Consider the following 26,612-nt stretch of genomic DNA (forward strand, 5'->3'; position numbering starts at 1 on the left):
TACAGATTTTAGGATTCTTTGCTCTAGTTCTGTGAAAAATGTTGTTGGTATCTGATAATGATTGCATTAAATGTGGGGATTGCTTTGGGTAGTGTTGACATTTTAACAATGTTTGTTCTTCCAATCCATAAGCATGGAATGTCTTTCTATTTCTTTGTGTCTTCTTCAATTTCTTTCATCAGTGTTTTATAGTTTTTATAGAACAGGTCTTTCACCTCCTTGGTTAGGTTTATTTTTAGGTATTTTATTATTTTTGGAGCATTCGTATATGGGGTTATTTTCTTAATCTCTCTTTCCACTACTTCATTATTGATGTATAGAAATGCAATAGAGTTCTTTATATTGATTTTGTATCTTATGACTTTACTGAATTTATCAGTTCTAGTAGTTTTATGATAGAGTCTTTCAGGTTTTCTATATATACTATCATGTCATCTGCAAAGAGTGAAAGTTTTACCTCTTCCTTTCCAATTTAGATGCTTTTTACTTTTTTTTGTTGTCTGATTGCTGTGGCTAGGAAAAATTCTTTCTTATGTGTAAGTGCACTATAGTTGTAAAATCTACCCTGCAGTTAGAGAATCCATTAAAACAATTAAAAATATTTAGAAAAAGACTAAACCCTGAGCTCTATCACAGTGCAGAAAAAGGCAAAAATAAAAGCTTGTACTTAATATCTTGAGTATATCAAAATATTTCTACTCTAAAAAATACTGGAATATTAATATTAACAGTGGGCATTTTCAAATGATAGCATTGAGTGACTTACTATCTTTTAAAATACATATGTATTTTAATTTGTGTTGTAGAAGAGTGGAATAAGGTCTACTCCTAAGTGTTCTGTAAAAGTTAACAAATTAAGGCCTAGAAACTTGCTTTTTTTGAAAAGCCTTAACGAATATGAATAAATAGAATATCAAAAATTATTTATTAGGATTTATGGGACAGGAAGATAGTTAAATGCAATATTGTTTTGAATATTTATTGTTAAGAGAGGATGTAACAGAAGCAACTTAAAAAATAAACACCTTTGGGGCACCTTGGTGGCTCAGTCGGTTAAGTGTCCAACTTCAGCTCAGGTCACATTCTCACGGTTCATGAGTTTGAGCCTCCCCCCCACCCCGTCTGGCTCTGTGCTGACAGCTCAGAGTCTGGAGCCTGTTTTGGAATCTGTGTCTCCCTCTCTCTCTGCCCCACCCTCACTCATGCTCTGTCTCTCTCTGTCTCAAAAATAAATAAACTATATAAAAAAATAAACATCTTTGTTTTGTTTTGTTTACTTATACTTATTAGTATTATAATTTTAAAACATACTCAAAAGTAGAGAGAATACTATATATATAATAGATACCCATATGTCTACTACTTGGATTTTAAAATTGTTAAAACTTGCCATATTTGCTTCATCTATTTTTTCTAAAGTCTTTTAAGGTAAAATATAGTCATCATGACATTTTATTCCTAAATACTTCAAAATAGATTTCTTAGAAAATGAAAGCGGTTTCCTACATAACTACAAATCTGTTATCACAACTAAAAATATAACATAATTACCTTATACTATCTACCCATATTTAAATATTCTGTCCTGTCCCCAACATATCTTTTATAGCCAGTTGTTGAAACCAGGATCGTAATGGAGGGATGCATAGTACATTTGTTTGTGATGCATCTTGCCTGTTTTTATCTACAACACCTGCTTTTGCCTCTCTCCCTCCATTACTTCCTTCCGTCTCCATGATATTAACATGTTGATGAGACTGAGCAAGTTGTAGAACAACTTGCTTTTTAAATGTGTTTAATTGCTTCGTGGTGGTGCTGCGTTAGCTTGTTCTTCCAGCTCCTGTTTTACTATAAACTAGAAGTTCAATCTTTAGGAGTGATTACATTCACTTTGAACATTTTAGGCACAAATATTTTATGAGCAAAGCCACCTAGGTCCTAACACATCCCATTAGGAAATGCATGATATATGGTTGCTCCTCCATCATCATGCCAAGACTGATCCTTGAGTCAAAGAGGTCCCAGACAGATTCCTCCCCACAAATCCACATTGCTTCCATCCAGCTGGCGATGCTTTCATACTACCACGTAGCTGGATTTTAAGATTGATCACTTAAAAAAAAAATAGAGTCCTCTATATAAGTTCTTACTTAAATATACTTAACTTTAGAAATCCCTTGGATTATATGAAAAATGTTTTTGACTTTGAGATACAACCACACAAAAGCAATATACTATAATGAGCAATGGTACTGTTGTATTAGACCAAATGCTGAAACAGATTAACTTTTCTTCAGCTATAAGCTGAATTCCTTTAAAACTTTCCTGTGTGTTGTGCTAAATAAAAATTTTGATATGGTTCATTCATGTTGCAGACCTTATGGTTTTTGCTGTATAAGTATCCAGGGGCCCTCACATTGCTTCTTTTATGGGGATCTCAGAACACAGAACACAAGTGTGCTTTTGTGTGCTTTGTGGCTTGCTTTCTGCCAATCAAAACTGACCGTTCCCCCCGTGCCAGCCTCTTGCATGGTTCCTGGGTTTTTGCCAATTCCTAAACCTGGCAATAGAGCTTATGCTGCAAAAATTTGTGTTGCTACATTTCCCACTCACTTTAAAATTCTGGGCAAAATAAACTCTTTGTTTCTTTGAGAGGGTACTTAAATATTCCTTTTGAACTTTGAACTCTGGGCATGTGTACTATATGAAAGGTGCTAAAATTTATGCAATTTAAATGAATGCCTATAACCATAGTCAACTGTGTGTATTTGCTGTGATTGTCCCTAAGGCATCATTTTCTTAATGGAATATGGACTAGATTTGTTGATATTTTAGCAGCATTTCATAATGGCATCTAGAATACGGCCACTGACTTGCTCTTGAATTTTATAGTATTCTTACTGGCATTTTCCTTGGAAGTTATGTGCTTAAAATGAGTGGAGATTGATCACTTAACTTAGCGCTTAATTTAACAGATTTAAGTCTCAGGATGCTTTGTCCTTAGGTAATTTTTGTATTAGCAAAAATATACTTTTTTAAATATGTATTGTTGAAAACAATGTAAAAGTTAGAAATACTAGAAAGGTAGACAAAGAAGAAGTAGGTAGAAATAGAAACATTTATTTTTCACAGTTATGAGTAATCTGCTTTCCTTTTTAGAAATGCCTTTGACTGGGAAGGATTATATAGTGTATGTTCTCCAAACTGTTATGTAAAATTTTATTTCTCCATGAGTTCTTAAGCTAGAAGCCAAAACAATGTTTTGGGGGGCCTAAGTGCATTGCTTGATCTTGCAAAGCCTATTTCATGGTCTGCTGGATTCTAATGGAGATGGTTGGTAATGAGATAATATTTATTTATATAGAAAATAAATTTACAACAGAGTGCAAGAAGCATGTAAGCACGCAGTACCAGCTTTAAAAAAATTTATAGTGAATCCATATAGTGAAACCATATGGATGTTTCTAGTTTCTCCAGGAAAACACTTTCCTCACACATATACTACAGATACCTCGTGTACATACCTATAAACATATATACTTTCCTTTTATGCAAAGATACATGTGTACCTTGAGGTGTCACTGTGGGGGATTCTTACTATCTACTTAAGCTTTAGGATTCATACTATCCTAAGAGCTTTTCATCAGCTTGCTGCTCCTTGAAATCAATTGATAGCAAATGTTGAGTTTATTTGCTTAAAGCAAGTTCTGTGCCCCAGTTAGGTGATTTATATATTTCACCATCTAAGAACAGTAAAAGAAACTTCTATAGTGCCTTTTGCTGACCTTGATAGCTGATGTGTTAATAACATTTCAGACAGACAATTTGCAGCAGGCTTTTTGCCCAAAGCTCTGTAGTAAATTATTGCTGCATTGCAGATTACAATTTAATTCCTTAAAAAAAAAGCCTGTATCCTCAGAACCTTGTTTGGGCTGCAGAATCTGAAACCACACTCAGTCTGTGGCATCTTGGAAAAACCATCCTTGTAGATGGAACTTAATGTGATTCATAAATATGCTGTGTGCCAAAAAACATATAGTGTGATACCTTGATTAGTGAAAACTCTGGGAACTGATCTCCTCTATAATGAAATTGGCAGATTAAAACCGTGGTAAGTGAAGCTTTGTATGTGGTAAAGCTTGACAAATGACACTGCATTGTTTCCAATTCTTCCATCTACATACAGGCAGACAGGGCTACAATGAGCAAAATTATTAAACTTTCAAAATATGTTTCACCTCCTTTTTACGTTACCCCCTCAAACTATTGGCTTCCTGCTCTCTTTACTCTCAGCTTTGCCCAAAGAGAAAGCTTTAGTAATTCTTACTTCTACCAGCCTGTCTAGTTGACTATATACTTTTTGATCAGCACTTGCAAAATGGCAGTCTGTGCCCTGAGTTTGACAGGCAAATCTGCTCCCCACCGCCAACAGTGTTTTGTTTTGGGCTTTTATGAGTTAGTTACCAATGCTTGAAGATACAAACATTTTACATAAAACTAGGGATCAGCATCTCTCTTGAAATGTAAGAATCTCTTGAAATATTTGTAACCACCCAGGCTTTCCCTTTGCCACCCTCAGTCAAAGCTGCATGACAACTGTCCACTGTTGACAGGGCATATCTTCTGCTTTAAGTCTCCCCTCCCCACCCCTCAACTGCTTCACTTGCTGGCTCTTGTGGTCATTTGTTTTAACTCTTGTAGTTAATGACAACTTTATCCTAAATAGCACTTATGTTTTATGAACTTAAGTTTTATACCTGTTCATTCAAATTATCAAGGGCAAGGTGTGGTTTCCTCTTAAAAGACTATCAGACCCTGGGAAGCAAGTATGTGAGAGATTCAAGTCATGAAGTGTCGAGGTCATAAAAGTAAAGTTGAGTTACTCCTATCAGATACTTTGGGTTTTTTTCCCCTAGAATACCCCTTCCAGTCTCTCCCTCTTTCCACCCCACCTGAGTCACCAGGGGCAGCTACAGAGGTGGCTGCATCTAGATGAAAATGTGTCCTTCATCACTGTGACCTACTGAAACCTATGCTGCCCTGACCTTCAACAGGTCACCCAGTGTACCCTTTCCAGTTGTTTCCCCAAACCTTCCACCTGTCTTCACAACGGGGTAACTATTTTCCTAAAATCCATTAGCATGATTTCTCCTCATTTCCTTCTACACTAAATTGTAAGAGGCCTAATTCGAGTTTTCCAGCAGATTTGATGCTACTTTCTTTAGTATTTTGTCATATTTTTGTATTATGTATCAAACTTTTACCCTCCTGTATGAACTTCTAAAGGTAACGTCTCGATCTTTGGTATTTTTTTTCTGTCTTGCTTATAAAATATCTGATGAATAAGTGTGTCATTGGAACACATTCTCTTCATTAATAGAGGTATTACTGCAAGCCTGTGTTAATGTCCCACTGGAAATAAGCCTGCAGGAGTGCTCATATTTTCAATAGGTTTTATTTGCTGAATTTCTCCCTGGTGCATTCTTTCAGAATAAGGTAAGAGAATGCATTTTTATGCCTGACATTTGGATTTTATTTTAATACTGCCCATTGTTTTTACACACAGTTGTATACACTGCTGCCTAAGGCTGCTTTGTAAAATTGCTTGTTTTAGAAACCTGTTGATCATAAAAATCTGATTTTGGGCTTTTTCTCTGCTCCAAGTTGGGTATGCTCAATGAACATAGACAGACCAGCCTGAGCATGTTCCTGCAGCTCTACTCAAGAAGGGATCATGTACAATGCTTTCTATTCTATCTACCTGGGATGTGTAGTGGTAGGATTTTATTAATATACTATTTGTCAGGGACACTGGTAGTATTAAAATAATATTCTTTTCTCATATGAGCTTAGATACAAAGGCTTAGTTATCAAAGCTTGACAGAATATGGCACGTTCAAAGTCAAGCTAGGACTTCTGTGTTCAGTGGCTGTAGAGACCTCAGTGTAGTTGAAGGAATATGAACTGGGAGATCATGGAAAAGCATGTGTATGACACCAGAGAGAAGACATGTGATGGGCAAGAGAGGAATAGTGTGAGTTTTAAGCAAAAACCTCAAAGGAAGTTTGAGGGACACTCCTTTAATCAGTCTGCTTTTCTCTCCCATTTTACTGACTTCCTAAATAAGTAGACATTCCCAAGGCTGAGCCTGTCAGTGGAAAACTAAGTTGATCCAGTCAAGGCATTGTATCCAAGAGTTCTGAGGGGCCCATTTGAGTAAAATTTTCAATTGTATTGATTATGGTCATTAATTAGACAATTACATTTGGGGACCATTATGACACCAATAAAACTGCATCTGAGTAAAATTTAATTTTTTAGTTGCATTTTTTAATACTGCAGAGAGGTCTCAAAATGGCATCCAAGGCTACCTATGATGTGACTCTTAATTCATCTCTACAGACTTGTCTCTTGTAAGTTTTGAATGTTGTGTGCCACTGGACTGCTGCTTCTAGTCCTTTCCGTTGATAAGGGAGTATAAGATAATAGAAAATATTTATTGGTCTCTGTTGCTGGTTCCTAGAACTCCCAAAACCTTTGTGATTTCCTAAGTGATAAGAGTACTAGGAACATCTTTTGTTCTAATATTTGTTCTTTGACCCTTGTTCCTTAACACGGGGTTCCTAAATCCCTTGGAATTTCCTGGGTGATAGGAGTATCTTTTGTTCTAATGAAGTGACCTTTAATGAGCTGAGTGGGGGTTGGTCCCCAGAAAGTCCAAGCTGTTATTTAAGAAGTTTGGAATTTTCAGCACCATCCCCCTTGACGCTGCCTCCCCACCTCCCACCCCTGCCTATCCTCTGGAAAGGGAAGAGGAGCTGGAGACTGAGTTAATAATTGATCATGTCTACGTGATGAAGCCTTCATAAAAATCTCAATAATACTGGGCTTAAAGAGGTTTTGGATCTACGTTACTGGAGGTTGGCACATCCCATCTCCACAGGGACAGAAACTCCTATACTTGGGACCCTTCCAGGCCTGACTCTATATATCTTTTCATTTGACTGTTCGTTCATTCCTTCTATAATATCTTTTATAATAAACCAGTGTTGCAGAATTTTTTTTACCTCCATACCCAGGGTTCGTTGTCTCACCACTTAGAAAAATGAAAATGTGGACACAAAATAAGCAACAGACAGAAGTTTATTAGAGTATAAGATCAGGAAGTAAGAATACTAAGAGACCTCTCTTTATAGAGAGGGGACAGTCGAAGGTGAATGCCCATTGACAATAGGTCTTTGTTTTATAAGCTTCTGGTCACCTCACCCCCTCCTTTCCCTTTGTTCCTTCTCAGGTCCTACCCTTATTGGCTTGATAGCTTTAGGTGTTGGGTTGTCCATTTCTGATTGGCTCATTTCCATTGTATGAGGGGTGGTCTATAGCCATACCATTCCTTGTGGTCATACGTTTTATGGTCTACTACTTATTGTTAGTTAGGTCTTTTATCAAATTCCTGAAGAAAACCTGAGGGGGAATAGGTGGTATTTGTTACATTCTTAAGAGGAACCTCATGCCTGAGGGGGTTTGCTGTGGTCATATACTCCCAGTATTGTTCCAGAATATGTGTTTTTTTCCCACCCAGGGACTTCAGGTCCTAATCTTTCCCTCTCTGCCCACTGAATCCTATCTTTTCCTATCATACCAGTAAATGTAATTGTTTTTCTGAGTTCTGTGAGCCATTCTAACAAATTACTGAGCCCAAATATGGGATTGTGGAAACTCCAAATAATTGACAATGGGTCAGAAGTACAGGTGACTGCAATTGGTGTCTGATATGGAGGCAGTCTTGTGGGACTGAACATTTATCTTATGTGATGTGATGCTAAATTCAAATAGATAGTGTCAGAATTGAATTGAGTTACAGAGGATCCATCTGGTGTTGTAAAGAATTGCTTGATGTGTGGAAAGCCCACATATCTGGCATCAGAAGTATTGAGCGTATGAGTAAAGGGAAACACAAAAGTGCTTTTCCTAGACAATGGAAGAAATACACTTCTATGCACTTCTGCTTGTTATATGCCACCCACATTGAAGACCCAGCTCAAATGTCACCAACTCCTGAAGATTCCAACCAACATCATCTCATCAGAAGTAATCTGTCCCTCCTTTATTTTTCCCCACTATATTTGCCTTATATTTATAGTTGTTTGTGTTTGTCTTAATTCTCATAAATTTATATATATATATGTTATTTGTATACATATATATATATCCATCTTCTCACTGTGTCCTCACATGGCTGAAAGAGCAGGGGAGCTCTCTGGGGTCTCTTTTATAAGGACACTAATCCCATTCATAAGTGCTCCACCCTCATGACCTAGTAACCTTTCAAAGGCCCTACTTCCAAACACCATCACATTGGGGATTAGGCTTCAGCATATGAATGGGGGGGGGGGATACATTCAGTCTAAAGAATGTAACATTGACACATAGTCACTATTAATATTTTGGCATTTTGTTCTCAATCATATTTTTATACACACACACATAAACACACATTTGGAGGGAGGCGAAATTCTTTCACTTATATTATATAATATCAAGGCTCAAAAAGGGCAGATGCTTAAGGTCATTATTGATTTTTTAAAAGTTTTTTATTATGAAAAAATTTTTACAATACACACAAGTAGTCATAGTATAGTATAAATCTCCATCCTCAGCCTCAATACTTATCTCATAACCGATCTTGTTTCATCTATGCCCTCACCCATTTCCCCTTTCCTGTATTATTTTGATTTTTTTAAAAAAAATTTAAATGTTTTATTTATTTCTGAGAGAGAGAGAGACAGCTTGAGCAGGGGAGGGTCAGAGAGAGAGGGGGACACAGAATCTGAAGCAGGCTCTGAGCTAGCTGTCAGCACAGAGCCCAATGTGGGACTTGAACCCACAAACCGTGAGGTCATGACCTTAGCCAAAGTTGGATGCTTAACCGACTGAGCCACCCAGGTGCCCCCCTGTATTATTTTGAAATAAATCCCAGACACTATATGTGTTTCTAAAAGATAAGGATTCTTTTCTTTTTAAGCATAACCACAAAGCATTATCACAAATATAACTAACAATGTTCTTTCTTACCATCAAAATCCAGTTAGTGTTCAAATTTTCAAATGTCTCCAAAATGTCGTAGTTTCTCTATCTTTATTTGCACTTTACCTGGATTTATTTAAATTATTTAAAATCAGTCCCACACATTATGACTAACATGATTTTAAGCCTCTCAGTCTATGAGTTTCATACCCTTTCTCTCTTTTTTCCCCTTGTGATTTATTTGTTGAAGAAACCACATCATCTATCCTCTATTTTCTTATAACAAATTCTCTATTAATTTTTATTCAAATAAAACCTCAGAGTTTACAGCTACCCCTGGTCTAACATGAGAGGGAAAGGGATTAGAATTTATGGGAAGATATAATTAGTAAGCCATGTACAGTGTCTGAAGGAGAGCTTTTGTGTACTGAAGTTTCATTGGCATTAAAATCATATCCATATGATCATGAAATTTCAAACTCAAAAGCATGAGCTTTTTCAGAAATTAATTTCAAGAAGGGTCTAGTCCTTGCATAGCATTCATTGATACTACTGTATCAAGCCCTTAGAGATGCTTGCTAAGAAAATCCAATGCCATGGTTTTAAAGTCAATAATAAGCATAGTTTATTGTCTTTCTGTGTGTGGTAACATTGCTTTAAGACCAAAAAAAAAGCAGTATAAAAAAACACTGAAAAGATCTTAAGTGTTTTGAAAATATAATTGAAAATATTTGAAAAGTATTTAATTGTCCTGAAACTCTCAAAGGTGTTACACATTGTATTCTTGGTCTTTCTTTGTTTGTTTTCAAGAAAGAAAGACACACTCATGCTGACTCAGGTGAGAGGCACTTGTCAGGATGCCTGGGAAAGAGTGGAAGATCTGGAGCAGCCATCTGGTCAGGAATCACTGGGCACAGCAGTGGGTCCTTCAGTTGGCCTATAAGCACTCCTGGAGACCCAGTGGAAGCTCTAGAAGCTGTTCTCCTCAAAGCCAGCAACCTTACTCTGGAAGGGTCTCCAAATGACAATGACCCACAGGGCATCATCTCTCCTCCTATTGCTCTTGCCTCTATTGACTTCTCTCCACTTTCCTTCTCTCAGAGGCACGGTTTTATGTTTGTTTGTTTGTTTTGTTTATTTGGTTTTGGGGTTTTGTTTTGTTTTTGTTTGTTTTTAGTTCTCTATGGCTTTTACCACCTCATAACTTTCTGCAGATAGATAAATAGCTTCTTCCTCCATTCATTCTGGGTGTCTCTCCACCTCTGATTCTACTACCCCATCTTATTTCTCTGTGTTTTGCATTTAAGCACTACTTTGGGAGACTCTGATTCAGTTACTCCCCATTGTCCTTTTCTTACAGAACATAAGTACTAGGTATGTTTTTAGTTTTTACTTTCTGGTGACATTTATCTCTTTGTATGCTCCCTAGCTTAGCTAGTAGAATCAATGATCCAAACCATTGGATCTGGTTTGGGAGTCATCCTTTCTCTCATCTGGGAGTCATCCTTTCTCTCATCTCCATTAGTCAAATAGTCACCAGCAACCACTGATTCTACATCATGAAGTGCTCCCAGATCATCTTCTTGATCTCTTTGGCTACTCTCTTATTATCTTATAATTAGGAATATTATAGCACTCTAGTGGGTCTTCCCATCTCTAATTTCTTCCCTTGCTTTGAAAACTACAATTTTTTAAAAGTGGTATTGACTTGCTTTTAAACCTAGAAAAAAAAAAAGCTCCTATTTGTCTATAGCATAAAATATAAACTCCCTAAATGCCCTACGAGGTTCTTCACGAGTCATCCCCATACTCCTCTCCAGCTTCATTTCCCACCAGCATCCTCCCATGGGCACTGTTCTCCAGCTGCTAAGAATTATCATCAGTCCCACAAACAAATTATTGCCTATTATTCCTCTATGCCCTTTCTTGTGCTGTTTCTCCTCCTTGAAATATCGACACCTTCTGCCACCCTTCTGCACCTATTAAAATTCTACTGCCCTTCAAGGCAAAACTAAAGGTCATTTCATCAGTGATTCTCAGGGATGATGGAACTATTCACCTGTCATGTTTCTGCAATATTTTATGTGCTTATGTCAGAACACGATTCACATAATCCTATGGTCATTTACTCCCATGACTATTTCCACCACTGCTGTGGGGCCTCTTTTTAGTACATGATCTGTGATTTATTTTGCTGACCCTTGATGAGTGCAGGACCTGACACACAATAGGTATTAACTAGCATGAGTGATTATTGTATAATAATGACTGTGAAATTATTCTTCTTGCTCTAGTGTTTATAGCTCTTTATTTCAGTTAAGGATACAAGATTGTTAAGGCATCATTTCTGAAACATTACCTTCCTGAAATATGCACAAAATGAAGTTGCTGCCAGTGACAACTCTAGCTAGAAAGGAAATCCATTGTTACTAAACTTTTTTTTCATGAGAGATAGCTTCTTGTGGTTGTTAAGGAGTTTTAGTGGTAGGTTTATGTTTTAATTCTGTGATTCAGCTACCTGAGTGACTTTGGGCAACTTATGTGGCCTCTCTGTGCCTGTTTCCTCATCTGTAAAATAGAAATTATAAGGCTATCTACTTCTTTGGGAGTTGTGGATTAAATGAGTTGTTGCTTACAAATTGCTTAGAATGATATTTAGAATATATCAAGGGCCATGTGACTGTTTGTACAATATATAAATATTCCCAGAGGAGTTAATAAAGTATGTTAATATTGTCTGTTATGTTGTGCACTTCAGTAGGAAAAAAAGGTTGAGAACTATAGCTTTACTGATTTGTTTTTAACTTATGAAGCACTGTCCCCAGTATTACCTTGTTTGATCTTTACCACAATACTCTGGGAAAAACGAATGATAGATAAGGTATTAATATCTGAATGACTTGCCCAAGGTAATACAGAGAGTCAGTGGCAGTAAGAGAGGTGGAACTAGAGTTGCTTGGCTTTCTAGGGGCATACGCATTTTTACAAAATTGGACTATATGATTAGAAATCAAGATATAGTATGTTTAAAATTCTTTAAAATTTTTTTTAATGTTTATTTTTTGAGAGAGAGCGAGAGAGAGAGAGAGACAGAGTGCAAGCTGAGAAGGGGCATAGAGAGAGAAGGAGACACAGAATCTGAAGCAGGCTCCAGGCTCTGATCTGTCAGCACAGAGCCCGACATGGAGCTCAAATTCACAATCCGTGGAGATCATGACCTGAGCTAGAGTTGAACGCTGAACCAACTGAGCCACGCAGGCACCCCTATTTAAATTTATTTTATCGACAAAATGACAAACTTTAGCCTGTTTATGTTTTAAGTGCTTATAAAGGTAATTAATTGAAAAATCACTTTGTCCAACATTATAGTACAAAATTCTGAATTCTGATTATTGATTTAATTTTATCTTGTCAGTAAGAATATTAATATTTAATATAGTAAAATAGCCTTATGTTATGACCAGAACTGTTCAGCAATTGTTAGGTTCTCTCAGTAAGTATTAGGAACTTCTGGTGATTTAAGATCCCACCACCAGGTACCAGGGATATATTAGAATCAGAGTAAGTCAGGCAAATTCTATCAAGGAAACCATTACTTATCAGCAAAGAGGTACCATATAACCTATTCGTGAACCTTAAATACCCTACTCCCTGTCATCAGACACTTAATCAATGAGATACTAGGTTTTATTCCCAGGTTCTACTATGGATATGGGAAAAGTAATTATAGACTAAAGCTTTTCAAAAGAAAGCTTTTGTTATTTGTATAAGATTTATATACAGGAAGCAACAAGAGAGCATCTATTAGTCAGAAATCAGACACCTCAATTCTTAGGGCATTAAAAGTGACTCATTTATATTTCAAAAATGGGAATATTAACAATAAATTAGATAAAAAATGAATTTAGAAAATTAAACTATACAAGGGAGACACAGTAAAGTAAATATATATTTGAAAAGAAATTCAGATATACATCGACAAGAATGGAAGTCATGGTATTATTTTGGAAGAACAAAAAACAGTATGACATCAAAGGGCCCAAGAAATTGGTTCCAGGAGTAAAATTTAAGGGTTTTTAAAAAATAAATTGAGATTTTAAATTCTAGAACATTTAATATACATTTCTGTTGATTATGTAGGGACTGATTTTGTCATATTCTCTCCTTTTTGGACATAAAAATCCACACATTTATACCTATAAGTATATATTTTTTTGCCTCAACTCTGCCTTTTTAAGCACTTGCATTGTTCACTGTAAGAAACACTTGAGGAAGGTGAAGAAGTGATAAGAAGTGGATTAGAAAAAACCTCTTGGTAGGCAGCAGCAAACTACAGCTGTAAAGGAAGTAAAGACAGAATGAATCCTTTTTGGGGGGGTGGGGAGAGTGCAAGTGGGGGAGGGGCAGAAAGAGGGTTCAGAAGATCTGAAGCAGGCTCTATGCTTACAGGCTGACAACAGTGAGCCTGATGTGGGGCTTGAACTCAGAAAGCTTGATCATTGGCCAATAGAGTGACATTCATTTTTCTTGTACCTTCCTGCCCCAGACATGGCATAAGTCATTTTTCTAAGAAGCCTGGGGGAAAAAATAGTATTAGAAGCCATAGAACCTGTGCTAAGTTTTAAAAGTAACATTTTAGACCTAGAGAAGGAAGTTTTGGGGAGTTTCATTTGTTTTGTTTTTTAAATTTTGTAAAGATATGAGATGATTTTGCCTCATTTCCCATGGGAAATTTTCAATCCCATTCTATCAGTAGAGTGGTCCTACCTTAATGCTTGATTTTAAAATATTACCTCCTTTTTTCTACACTATACACTATATAGTACACTTTTATATATATCGTATAGAATTCCAGATTCCCAACACAGCCAGCATAATTAGTTATTTACTAACAATATTAGAGTTCTACGGTAAAAATATATTATACAAACCATAAAATGGCTAACGTCTAAACATTTCTATGTATTTCTTTTAATTTTAAACTGTATTACTCTAAGGATTTGCAGCTAATTGCTTTGTTCTAGAAATTATGTAGTCTTTGGGTGGCTATATAATTATTAAGTGATTGATAGTTTGGTTCAATTGTTTCCATTAGCTTTCCTTTTGAAGGCTTTGGGATATTATCAGCTGAAAATCCAAACACTTAAAACAGTGGATGCTTTTAGCTACTAGTTTTTTCTTGGTGACTATCGTCAATGAGAAGAGACAAGGGTCTGCTCTACTTGAGATAAAATAAATTGCAAATGCTCAATCTTTGAAATTCTGTACATCATCTACAACATCATCATCCCTAATAAAAACATATAACTAAACTATAAATAAGTATTATTGTATGTCTAGACTATCAAAATCTATATATTTTATGTACTTACTTATATATTTTTTATTTTATTATTTTTAAATTATTTTTTAAAGTTTATTTATTTATTTATTTTGAGCAAGAGAGCATGAGTGGGGGAGGGGCAGAGAGTGAGGGAGAGAGAGAATCCTAAGTAAATCCCATGCTGTCAGTGCAGAGCCCAGACATGGGGTTCCATGTGGGTCTCAAACCCATGAACCCTTGAGATCATAATCTGAAATACAGATCAAGAGTCAGACACTTAATTGACCCTCCCCTGGTTATATATTTTAAACTTTACTAAATTATCTCCCGATCTTTCAAGTTTTTATATTTACTTTGCTTCTTTTTCTGAGTTACACATTCTTTTTTATTTTACAATCTGTAACATCCCTTTAAAAACCCATCTCATGACTTACATTGTTATATCAAGTTTGAAGTATACCAATCCAAATCTCCCAGTAGGATCATCTTAACCTAATACCATCAAAATCTTTAATTTTGTTCCAGGAATATCAAGGCAATAACTCATATTTACAACTCTTGTGATTATCAGAGAACAAAGCATGGATATGTAGACTTTTACATATGGGTCACAATGGGTCAAAGTAATGAGTCAAAAACACTTACTTTATATATGTTATTGGTGTCCTTGGTTGAAAAACAGGTCTAATACACACAGCTATTTTTCAGAAGCCTTTAGATAAATACAAATAGATATTTTCTTAGGACTTACAAATTCAGACTTCTAAAATCCAACTAAGAACGCTATAAAAATATCAAGCGTATATCAAAATAAAATTCAATCAGTTTAAAAAATAAGTGGAAAATATGGAAGATTTTATGCCCAAGAAATTCAAGTGGGAACTTTTCTATGATTTCATATAATTTTCAGATCATCTGGGTCTTGTTAGAATGGTATTTGTAAAGAACATGCAGGTTTACAACTATAACACATTTCAGTTGCAATTCATTTAAAATGAAAGAAATATCATGTTTTACATAAAATGATAGCTCTTTACTTATAGTGCAGAAATTCAAATTCTTAAATGGAAACAAATATGCTGTGCCCAAGATTTCCAATTTCATATCTTATGGTAATTGCACTTGTAACCATAGCATACAATATAATATCTATTTTTTAAAACTTTATGTAAACCAATGGAAATTTCATTTTTTTGTTTTTATTATTTAAAATTAGAATTTTATTAAAATTAAAATGTAATTAAAATCTTTTTTAAAATTAGAATTTTATTTTATTATTATTATTATCACTATTTTTTTGAGGGAGAGATAGAGAGCACACAAGTGCACATGAGCAGAGGAAGGGCAAAGGGAGAAGAAGAGAAAAAATTTTAAGTGGGCTCCATGCCTATTGTGGAGACTGATGTGGGGTATTATCTCGAACCATGAGATCATGACCTGAACCAAAATCAAGAGTCAGATGCTCAACCGACTGAGCCACCTAGGCACCCCTAAAATTAGAATTTTAGACTTAAAGATGTCAAATATAAAGTGACTCAAATGTATGTTTAACTTACTAAAAAGGGAACCAGTAGGATGGCAAAGTTGGACCAAAGGAGAATTAAAAACAGGATGCTGAAGTAAGAGTACTAAATTAGGTGCAAAATAGGACAATAAAGCTTTAATTTCCGGGGTTGTATTTTCTACAGGGTAGAAATTATTTTTATCTCTACCAGACCAAAATCATTTGCAACTTATCAATTTTCTACAAGTTAAAACCTAACTTCACAAGCCTGAACTTTAATCAGAGGTAAATAGTAAGTCAAAAATAAAATCCCCTCGGCTGCTGACTTATTAGCCAATGCCCCAGTACGACAATGAAAGGACACAGCCATCCTTTTGCCTTATTTCCATATATTGGATACATTTTTCCTAACCAGGGTCATTTAAGACAGCAGCAGCAACAAAAAACACCTTCAAACTTGCAATGAATATTTTAGAAATAAAAGTGAGATAAAATATGAATACTTTATTAAAGAAGAGAGAGGTAATTAGGTCACCCTTCCCCAGTTTTCTAGAACAAGTGTTCGCTGTTTGCAGATTGTAAACTGACATCTTTTCTCCCTGTTACCCTCTCTCATTTTTTGGTCTCTTTATTTTTGAAAGAGAGAGAGACAGTTAAGCAGGGAAGGGCAGAGAGAGAGGGAGAGAGAATCCCAAGCAGGCTCCAAACTGTCAGCACAGAGACTGACATGTGGCTTGAACTCATAAAACCGCTGAGAGATCATGACCTGAGCCAAAACCCAGAGTCAGAGGCTTAACTGACTGAGCCACCCAGGTGCCCCTCCCTCTCTTTTATTTACTTTCAGAGGCTATCCTCAGGCACAAGCCTGTTACAAATTACTGTCTTGTTACTGGTCTTTTTTTTTTTTCCTTTTAGTTATTATTTTGAGATGGAGGTGAGGGGAAGGGGCAGAGAGAGAGAGAATCTTAAGCACTGTCAGTGCAGAGCCCAGTATGATGTGCAATCTCATTAACTATGAGATTTTGACCTGAGCTGAAATCAGGAGTTGAGTGCCTAACAAACTGAGCCACCCAAGTGCCCCTGTTGCTGGTCTTTACCAGTCCAAGATAACTTTTTCTTTTTGAGCTTAAGTCGATTTAAAAAAAAAATTTTATATATTCACTTTATGTGAAACCTTGACTTTCTGGTTAAAAATCAACTATGATATTTAATCAAAATATCCTAATATAGAGCAATACATTTTATACTTTTTAACCATATACATTTAGAAATAGAAATTTTATATGGTAAATGTATTTGGATCACACCTTCCCAAACAGATAATTCTTAAGATTCTTTAAAAAAAATTCTTTATACCATTTGTAATTCAGTAGGTTTATATTGGTAACTATCCAAGCATTTATTTATTTATTTATTATTTTTAGGATAACATATTCTTTCATCTATAAGAGAGATCACATTACAACATAAGGCAGAGTTACTTGCAAATATAGCTGTTTGGATGTCAACATCTACTCACTGTTTTCTGCTAGACTAATATATTTTCTATTTCACAGTCTTTTGTAATTAAGGCTTACTTGAGGAGAATGGTTTTTTTGATCTACTTCTTATTATTTAAGAGTTAAGGGGGCGCTTGGGTGGCTTGGTCGGTTGGGCGTCTGACTTTGGCTCAGGTCATGATCTCGCAGTTTGTGGGTTCGAGCCCTGCGTCAGGCTCTGTGCTGACAGCTAGCTCAGAGCCTGGAGCCTGTTTCAGATTCTGTACCTCCCTCTCTCTCTGACCCTCCCCTGTTCATACTGTCTCTCTCTCTCTCAGAAATAAATAAAATATTAAATTTTTTTTAAAGTTAAAGTTAAGGAATAGACAGCAAAAGAATTAGTTTCTAAAAAAGAGACTTTTCCTAGGGATCAGTCTTTGTTCCATTCCCTGTGAAGCAGAATGGCCACCACTGGCCATTATTTCTAAGGTGTGACCTCTTCAGGACTAAGCAACTTCAATAATAATGTTTTGAATATTTAATCTTATGTTGAAATAATTGTATAGAAACTTTTTTGGCATCTATGAAGAAGGAAATCTGGAAGCTGGTAGAGGCCCACTGTATGGGTTGTTATGAGTCTAAGGACAAAGTATAAAGGTTATTGGAGTTATCAGGTACTCACTCTTTAAAGCATCAATACCAGGTGTTTCACAGGTGTCCATGCTCCCTAACATAGTCTGGTAGAGGAACCTGGGCCTGTACCCCTTTTAAGAAATAAAGAACGAGATTTTTGCTTCTGGGGCCTTTTAACAGATACTTTCACAAAGGTTGTCCCCAAATTCCTCACTGCTTCTGTCTCTCTTTATCTCTCTACATTTCTCTCTCTGTACTCAGTAAGGTTTCCAAACTCTTCTGGATGTATGAAGAGTCAACCAAATTTTAGTTTTCTTTTGTATGTTTCTTTGTCCCATAGATACCAGACTTCATCTGGCCAGGATGAAATTTTTCTATTAGAAAAAATATTCTATTTTCTCTTAGGTGATTCATGTCATGATGGTCCTGGAAGTCATCAAGGGAATACTTTGGGTCATCTCTGGTACACCAAATTATGCAGAATAGAGTCCATTTGGTTGAAAATAACTGAGCAAGGGTGGGGTTTCACTTTTCTGACTCTTGGAGAAAGGAGTGCCCATAAAAAGTGGGTCTTCCTTACACACGAAAATAGGACAACTAAAAAAAATGACTTATGAAAAAATATGTTAAGTGGTGGGAAGCAATAACAAAGGAGAGACAGTATAAGCAAACATGGAGGATGGGCTCAGGGAGCCCTACTTGAAATGATAAAAGCCTTTTAAACTGACAGCTGCTTAAGGAAAGTTTTTGGAAGTGGTATTTATTTTTTCATGAGATTTTTCAATGAGATTTTGTCATGAGATTTTTTTCCTGTGGCCAGTTTCTTCTTTGTCAGGATCTGTTCTGCCAGGCCAGACCAAGACTACACCAAAGTGTGGTGTAGAAAGGCCAAGAATGGTATTTGTCCTTTTGGAGGATGACATGGTGGGTCAATCATTTTGACCAGAGTCAATGGATTATCACACAATTGTTTTCAGCCCAGCACTTTAAAAGCCATGAAAGCATTCATTTTGCAAATTTCAGAGATCCAGGTAAAACTGTCAAATACACATTTGAAAAAGAGATTCAGATGAACATTTTTATATAGTTTTTAAAATTTATTTTTGAGACAGAGAGAGACAGAGCACGAGCTGGGGAAGGGCAGAGAGAGAGGGAGACAACAGAATCTGAAACAGTCTCCAGGCTCTGAGCTATAATCACAGAACCTGATGCGGGACTCAAACCCATGAACCTCAAGATCATGACCTGAGCCAAAGTCTGATGCTTAACTGACTGAACCACCCAGGCGCCCCTCAGACAAACATTTTAATAAAAAGGAGCATTACAGTAAACAAACATTTGAAATAAAAAGGATTCAAATATTGCTTCAGAAGAACAGAGAAAAGTATGACCTTGAAGGGGTCATGTTGTATAATATATTCAAAACAGTCAGCCTTTTAAGGATATTTTTATTATTAGAGTTTATAACTTTTAGAATACAGGACATAATACAGTTCTGTAGGTTAGGAGAGCTTCTTTCATTCACATCACTTATTGGCAGTGAGACCTTCAGCAAGTTATGTAAACTCTCTGTACCTCTGTTTCTTTGTTTGTGATATATAGCCCTGCATATCTTAGAAAGTTTAGAGACTGAATGAGTTTCTACATGTATGAGGCTTAGAACAATGTCTGACACACAGTAGGTGATCAACAAATGTTAGCCTTTACTGTTTTGAAGATTCACTCTGACATAGACACAAATGATGACCTGCCAGTGGACCAAACAGTGTTCTGGTGTGGTCAGGCTACAAGGTCATCTGGGAAGTGGAGAAGACCCAGAGCCAAGGGACCAATAGGTTTTGAGTGTTGGGTTTCCTGCCTTTTTATACCTACTTCATTCATAGGTGGTACAATCAGGTAAAATCAGGTACAATCAGGCATAATCAGGTATGATCAGGTAAAATACCATTGAACATCTTTTAGTTCACTCATGAAAATTATTTTCTAGACATACTCAACCTTAATTAACAGATATTCTAATATAGATTTCGACAATGGCATTTGAAGTGGACTCCTCTGTCATGTAGATTTCTGAATGGAGGTCTTTCAACTACCAACAAGCCACTGTGGGCATATAGATTAAAATTAAGTTATACATATATCATACTGTTTACGCTTAAAGTAAATTACCGCACAGATAATTTGACCTCTAAGTAAGTATGGAGTGAAGTTTAAAACCCAAATCAACTCTGACCTCTTACCATTTAGATTCCTCTGTCACATACAATTGTACTGGAATGTTTATAAAGCAAAACCTGCATTTAATATTTTTATCATTTTTCATCTTACCAATAAATGCCTTGATTTGACTTCAGTATCAGGGTAATATTCATAAGGTAAAATATTATTATAGAAGATAGTTCATGTGATAGGAAATGTGAGCCTTAGGAAGAAATCTAAATCTCATTATAACAAAATTACAATTTTTCATATTTGTGTGGAAAATTCTCTTAAAGGGAGTCACTAAGTGAAGATTAAAGAAAATCATGGTATGACACATATAGAAGTATTCTTTTTCTGAGATAAGTGACTTTGAGACTTGAGAAGGCAGTTTTGAAAATACAGAAACATAAATTCATAGAAAATGTCTCCCTTGCTTAAGATACTTTATGAAGCTAAACATAAATGAAAAAAATTTAAGAAATTCAAGTGAAAAAAATGATGCAAAAAATAGAGATTCTTAAATCTAAAAAAATTAATAAACTTTTAAATTTTAAAACAGTTTTAGATTTATGGAAAAAATGTGAAAAAAGTACAGAGAGTTCCAATATACTCCACACCTAATTTCCCCTATTATTAACATCTTACACTAGTATGTGTTGTAGGTTGACCTCAAGCACCGTTAAATACTAACATGCTATTTCTGCTTCTGTAAATCCGCTTAGCAAGCTTGTGCTTCCGTGTTCTGGTTAGCCACACCCTGTATGCAAAGGTTACAGAACACCTCCTTACCATTAGGCCTCAGGTGGTCTGTCACATGGTCACTACCACATGGTTTCTCAAATGTCTAACTATGATGGTCATTTCAAACCCTTTTAAGACAAAGAACTTTAAAATGATAGGTTCCCCCCAAAACTAACATCTGTGTGACACAATATAACTGGCTACCATGAAATGCTGTAAATTGTAATTGGCTAACTAAATAATGACATATTCTGCCTTGCTGAAATCCATATAAGCTCACTGCTACCTTTGTTCGGGCCATTCTCTGCAATTTTCTCCTTAAGATCAGGAGATCAGGTTTGGCCCAGCTATGAATAAAATCTTGCCTCGCTTCTATTTGGCACTTGGTGGTCTTTCCAACATTCACCCTGCTTCAGTATGGTACATTTGTTATGATTAATGAGCCAATTTGATACTTTATTATTAATTAAAGCCGATACCGTATTCAGATTTCTCTATTTTTTAACCTAATGTCTGTTCCAGGATACTACATTACATTTAGCCATTATGTCTCCTTTAGGCTTCTCTTGGATTTGACAGTTTCTCAAACTTTTATTGTTTTTGGTGACTGTGACAGTGCTCAATAGTGCAGTTCAGGTATTTTCTAGAATATCCTTCAATTTAGATTGGTCTGAAATTCTTCTCATTATTAGAGCAGGTCTGTGGGTTTGGGGGAGGAAGACCACAGAGATAAAGTTCCATCTCATCATATCATGACAAGGTACCTTCTACCAACATGGGCTATCACTGTTGATACCGACCTTGATCACCTGGCTGAGGTCATGTTTGTCAAGTTTCTCTATTGCAAACTTACCCTTTTTCCCTCTTTCCATTTTGGACTGTTTGAAAGGAAGTTATTAAGCACAACCTACATTTAAGGAGTGGGGAGAGAATCTTAAACTTTTAAAACTATAAAATTAATGCAGAAAACACAAAGAAATGCTCACATGCATCCTTCAGTAGCTTACTTTTTTCACCTATGAATATATTGTGAACATATTTTCATGCCAATAAATGTTTCTACAAGATGATGGCAACAGCTGCAGTTATTCCATGGTGCTAATATACCATCATCCATTCAGCTGTCCACTGTTGGCTGTGTAAATAGGGTCTCAGAATAGTAAATCCCAAGGACATGGGTGTGCAGAGCAACTTGGGAAAAGGCTGTTTGTTGTCATTAATTTTTTGAGTCTTCATAGTGCTATGATGCAGAGAAGGTCACCTTAATGGGGAAAAAATATAAGAAAATAAGGTAGAATGTATGTAATATATCTCAGGATATTTCAAAGAGGCAGAGAAGATATAGGGTAATCTCCAATTGTCAGGAAAATTATTTGAAACTTTGAAATAGGTAAAAAGAAAAAAAAGGATTATTGAATATTTTTTTCTGTGCAGTAGTGGGCTTCTACTGACTGAGTCATTTACAACTCTGTAGGACAGAGGTTAACTTGTAGATTTTTGTTAGGTAGATATGCAAATAAGTTCTGTCCAGTAGAACAGATAACCTCTGTTGTTGGTCAGTAACCAGTTTTAAATCTAACCTGGTAATCTTATTCTAACACTTTCTCATTAAATTGCCTACATCCGCCTTTCCAGAAGCTCTTTGGATCAGTTTCGGCATCTTACCAGTTTTCTCATTAAATTATCAGCACTACTTTAAGATCCTGAAATGTGTTATGATTATGATGTTTTGGCAGAATATTATTTGCTTCTCATGTAATTTTCCATATAACCTAATAGCACAATATTATCTGCCACATTCTTATTTAATGGATACTTATTCATTGAAAAACTGTTAATCTGATTATATACTTAGGAAATTTTTATTCCTTACCTATTTGTGAAAATATGGATTTAGTATAATTAGAAAATGCAGTTGGAATAAATTCCAAATGCTAAAATTATTAGGTAAATCTTGATAACATTGTTGGATTTGTTTTTATACTGGAGTTTGGCTTTACTCCGGAGTTAGCATACTATGGTCTATGGTCAAAGCTGGCCTGTGACTTGTTTAGTTAATAAAGTTTTATTGGCTCAGAACCACATTCATTCTTCTATGCATTGTGTGTTGCTGCTTTTGTGCTACAACTGCAGAGCTGGGTAGTTGCAACAGAGACTATGTGGCATGTGAAACATGAGACATTCACTGTCTGGCTTCTAACAGAAAAGGTTTGTTGACCCTGGGCTTTGCCTATTTTAGGGTATGGCTTCCTATATACTTGAGTAATGTTCTACTTTACTAACATAGAGGACATTAAACAGGAAAATACCCTGTAACTACAACAGCTACTTTTCTGTTTTGCAATGGAAATACTTTAAAAAACCTAATCTACTCTCTAATATTTTATTTATCAACATACATATTTATTGTATTTATTAAATAAATATACTTTGAACTTCTCATTCATGAACTAGTCCTATGTAATCAAGCTTTCTAAAATATTTGCGTTATACTGTTGACAATTGGTTCTGAGTCATAAAATATTTTAATAGTTCAGTCTGGCAAATAACTGCTTGCCTGAGGCATATAATGGTCTTTGCTGAGTGAGGAGTAAAGAATATATCTGTCATTTTATTCTAGGCCTACTTCCTGATGAAGTGATATAAAATAATAAAGTTTTGATAATATTTGTAAAGCTGCATTTTGGTAAGTGTGTTTTCAAAGAGAAGCGACCAAACTTCATGTTAGTACACAATTAGAGGAGAAATTCATTTTTATATATTACATAGAGAACATCTTTTATTCTATGAATTGGTCATTTTCAGAAAGCAAAACTTTAGGCATTCTATAATTAAGGCAATTTCTGAAAATACCATGTCTTTGAAATCCAGATATACTGATGATACCTTGATTAATTTCCAAACCCACTAAGCCAACTGTTGTCTATAATTCTTTCTTCCAATTTTTTTTTTAAAATTTATAAGTGGATCTGTTGGCTCTTGTCTTTCAATCCATTGAAATGTTCTGATTCTCAGTTCTGGGCTATGTGCCTTTTCAACAGATGCTCACCGAGGGTTTCCTGGGGGCCATGGGGGTTGAGTGGTGTTTATAGATAAAGTAAACAAGAAGATAACAGGAAAAGGACCTTTGCTGTACTCATCTTACTCATCTTTCTTTCTGTCTGACTGGAACCCTGAACATGATAGATACCTAACACGCATTTATTAAGGATGATGAAGGGCTCCTGCAAACAACTCATGCTCCTGAGAAGCTGTTCCTGACTCTGGGATTGTGTTTCCCAGCTGCTAGGCAGTCAGCTGGCTGCAGGCTTCCAGGGCTTTCCACCACAGCGCTGTCTGTCTATCCTCCAAGGTCACTGAGGTATCCATCACAATGGCTTTCTAACTTCCATTAGTTTTACTGTTTTTTGTTGTTTTTTTTTTTTCATACTCCACAGAGGCTGCTGTCTGGAAGCTAAGAGGCGGCCCTGATTCTAGCTCTGAATCTGAGATTTACAGAGTTATTTGGATTTATATATGCTTGCTGCATGTGCTCCAGAACTAATGATTTCTTGCTTTCTCCTTCCAAGCCAGAGCCCTGAAGTTAGCTGGGAGCTTTCTTGATAATTTGGTCGCATAGGTGACAGGTTTTGTGAGATCTGAGCATGCCAGCTTTTAAGGCCGTTTGGCTTCAGACATACTCAGAGGTACAGGAGGATCCTCACATTGCTCTACCTTGTGCACAGAGGGAAGGAATTGGGGAGTTCCAAAACTGGAAATGTAGAAAACACTTCATGTGCCTTTGGGAGTTCAGGAGAGGAGAATATTTTGTTCTGTGCCTGTCAGTGCTCTGCTCTGCTGCTCCTGGGATGTGGCTGAGTTCATCCTGCCCGTGCTTTAAAATCAGATCCTATTTTTGTTTGCCAAATTGGGAAAGTGAGGCAATGCTTTTCTAAGTAATTGTTGAAAAAATCATTAGGATAATTAAGATAATCTTTGTTTAAAGAAGCAAATACAGGAGCTGTAATCAGAATCATGCTAGTGGGTGAAGGGGGAAACCTGAGACAAATATTCTCCTTTCTCTGATTCCCATTCTGGTAATCCTCTTACTTTCCATTGCCTCATGATATGGCTGCCTTATTGTCAACTTGATTGGTCCTTTGTTTCTATTCATGGCTAACCTATGAAAAAGACAGAGCACCTTCATCTAGTTCAGGAAGGACTCAACTTTCAACTCTGCTTTAAAACACTACTCAGGAACAAATATATCCAAAATTGGGGCTTTTTCTGGGTTGTACAGAAACAGTTAATCTTCCAGTCTTTAAATTTTTCAATTTTAAAATCTCTTCTTTATCTCATTCATGGACATGTCTGTTTATGGAGGTTAAAATAATGACCATAAAGGGAGTTTTACGTTATGCTGTAAATGATACTTGAACTTGACAATAACAAAACCTAAATTACACAAGAAGCAAAAATGGAATGACAGGTAATTTTCTAAAGTCAATGATATAGACCAGCCCGAAATTGAAGGTTATTCAGATACGGGGAACTTGGCAGGCTTGCAGACACTGTGTTTGAGTTTTGTTCCTGTCGGAGAATTCTGAAAGGTGCCAGGCTTAATGGAATTTAGATAAAGACATTCTCATTTCAGCCAAAAGTTGAACATTCTTCTGTGTCTGATTTATCCTTGTAATATTGCCAAGTCTGATAGGATTTCAGGAGCTCTTCAACCTTTCTAACAGTCTCGGTTCCTGAGTAAGCTGTCACGACATCTCAACCCAGAGGTTAGGCAAAAATAAAGAGAATCATAGTCAGTCCAGGTGGATGAATTTGAGAGGTGCCAAATAATGGAAACTTCCAGTTTAATATCATACAAGAGCAGAAGTGAATCAGCTGACACAGGTGAACTTAGGTTGTTTCAATGGGTTGGCATTTAAGGAGTCCAAAAAAGCCTTTATCCTAGTTCTAGAATTTTTCTTTCATTGCCTCTGGATCAATTAGAGATTTCTAAAATAAAGCATAGGTTTAAAAACCTATTTCATGTGAGTCGGTTGACTAGCTTTCTCTTGCCAGGTTGCAACACATTAAGGGCAGGTCCCTATAGGAACTATACAAAGGACACAAGAAGGGACTGGAGTGGGGAAGTTCATGGCAGGCAGCTTGGGCAGGTTACTGCAGTACTGGGTGCTGTGTTAGTGCTTTGGAGGAAAGAAAAATGGAAAAAGCATCAAGGGAAGAGTTCAGAAGACTCACTGTCTGAACTCTTGGTGCTCAAAGTGTTACATGTATGGGACAGCAGTAACAGAACCACTGGGTGCATTTTAGAAATGCAAGACCCAGATCTGCTGACTCAGAATGGGCATTTAACCAGATCCTTAAGTAAGTCATAAGTACACTAAACTTTGGGAAGCACATGTCTTGTGTGCTCCTTTTGTCAAGGATCTGTTGAAGTATATGGTTCTGTGTTCCATCAAGGTCACTGGTAGACCTTCAGGATGCCCTCTCAAGCACATGGATTTACTGGCCAAATGGAGAATTGGATTCACTTTTTGGCATTGTCATTTCTCTAAGCAGTTAGTTTAGCAGAGAGAAAAGAAATTAAAACTTGTCTATTGCTATGGATGAAGGTGTCTTTGAACTGCCAGAAAGGAAGAGTCAATACCTGTTACCACAAGCCAGCTTATGGTAAGTGCCGTAATGGAAGATAATGAAAATTTTGTGC

The sequence above is a fragment of the Crocuta crocuta genome, unplaced genomic scaffold (assembly GCF_008692635.1).
Source record: "Crocuta crocuta isolate KB4526 unplaced genomic scaffold, BGI_CrCroc_1.0 scaffold337, whole genome shotgun sequence".
Lineage (NCBI taxonomy): Eukaryota > Metazoa > Chordata > Mammalia > Carnivora > Hyaenidae > Crocuta > Crocuta crocuta.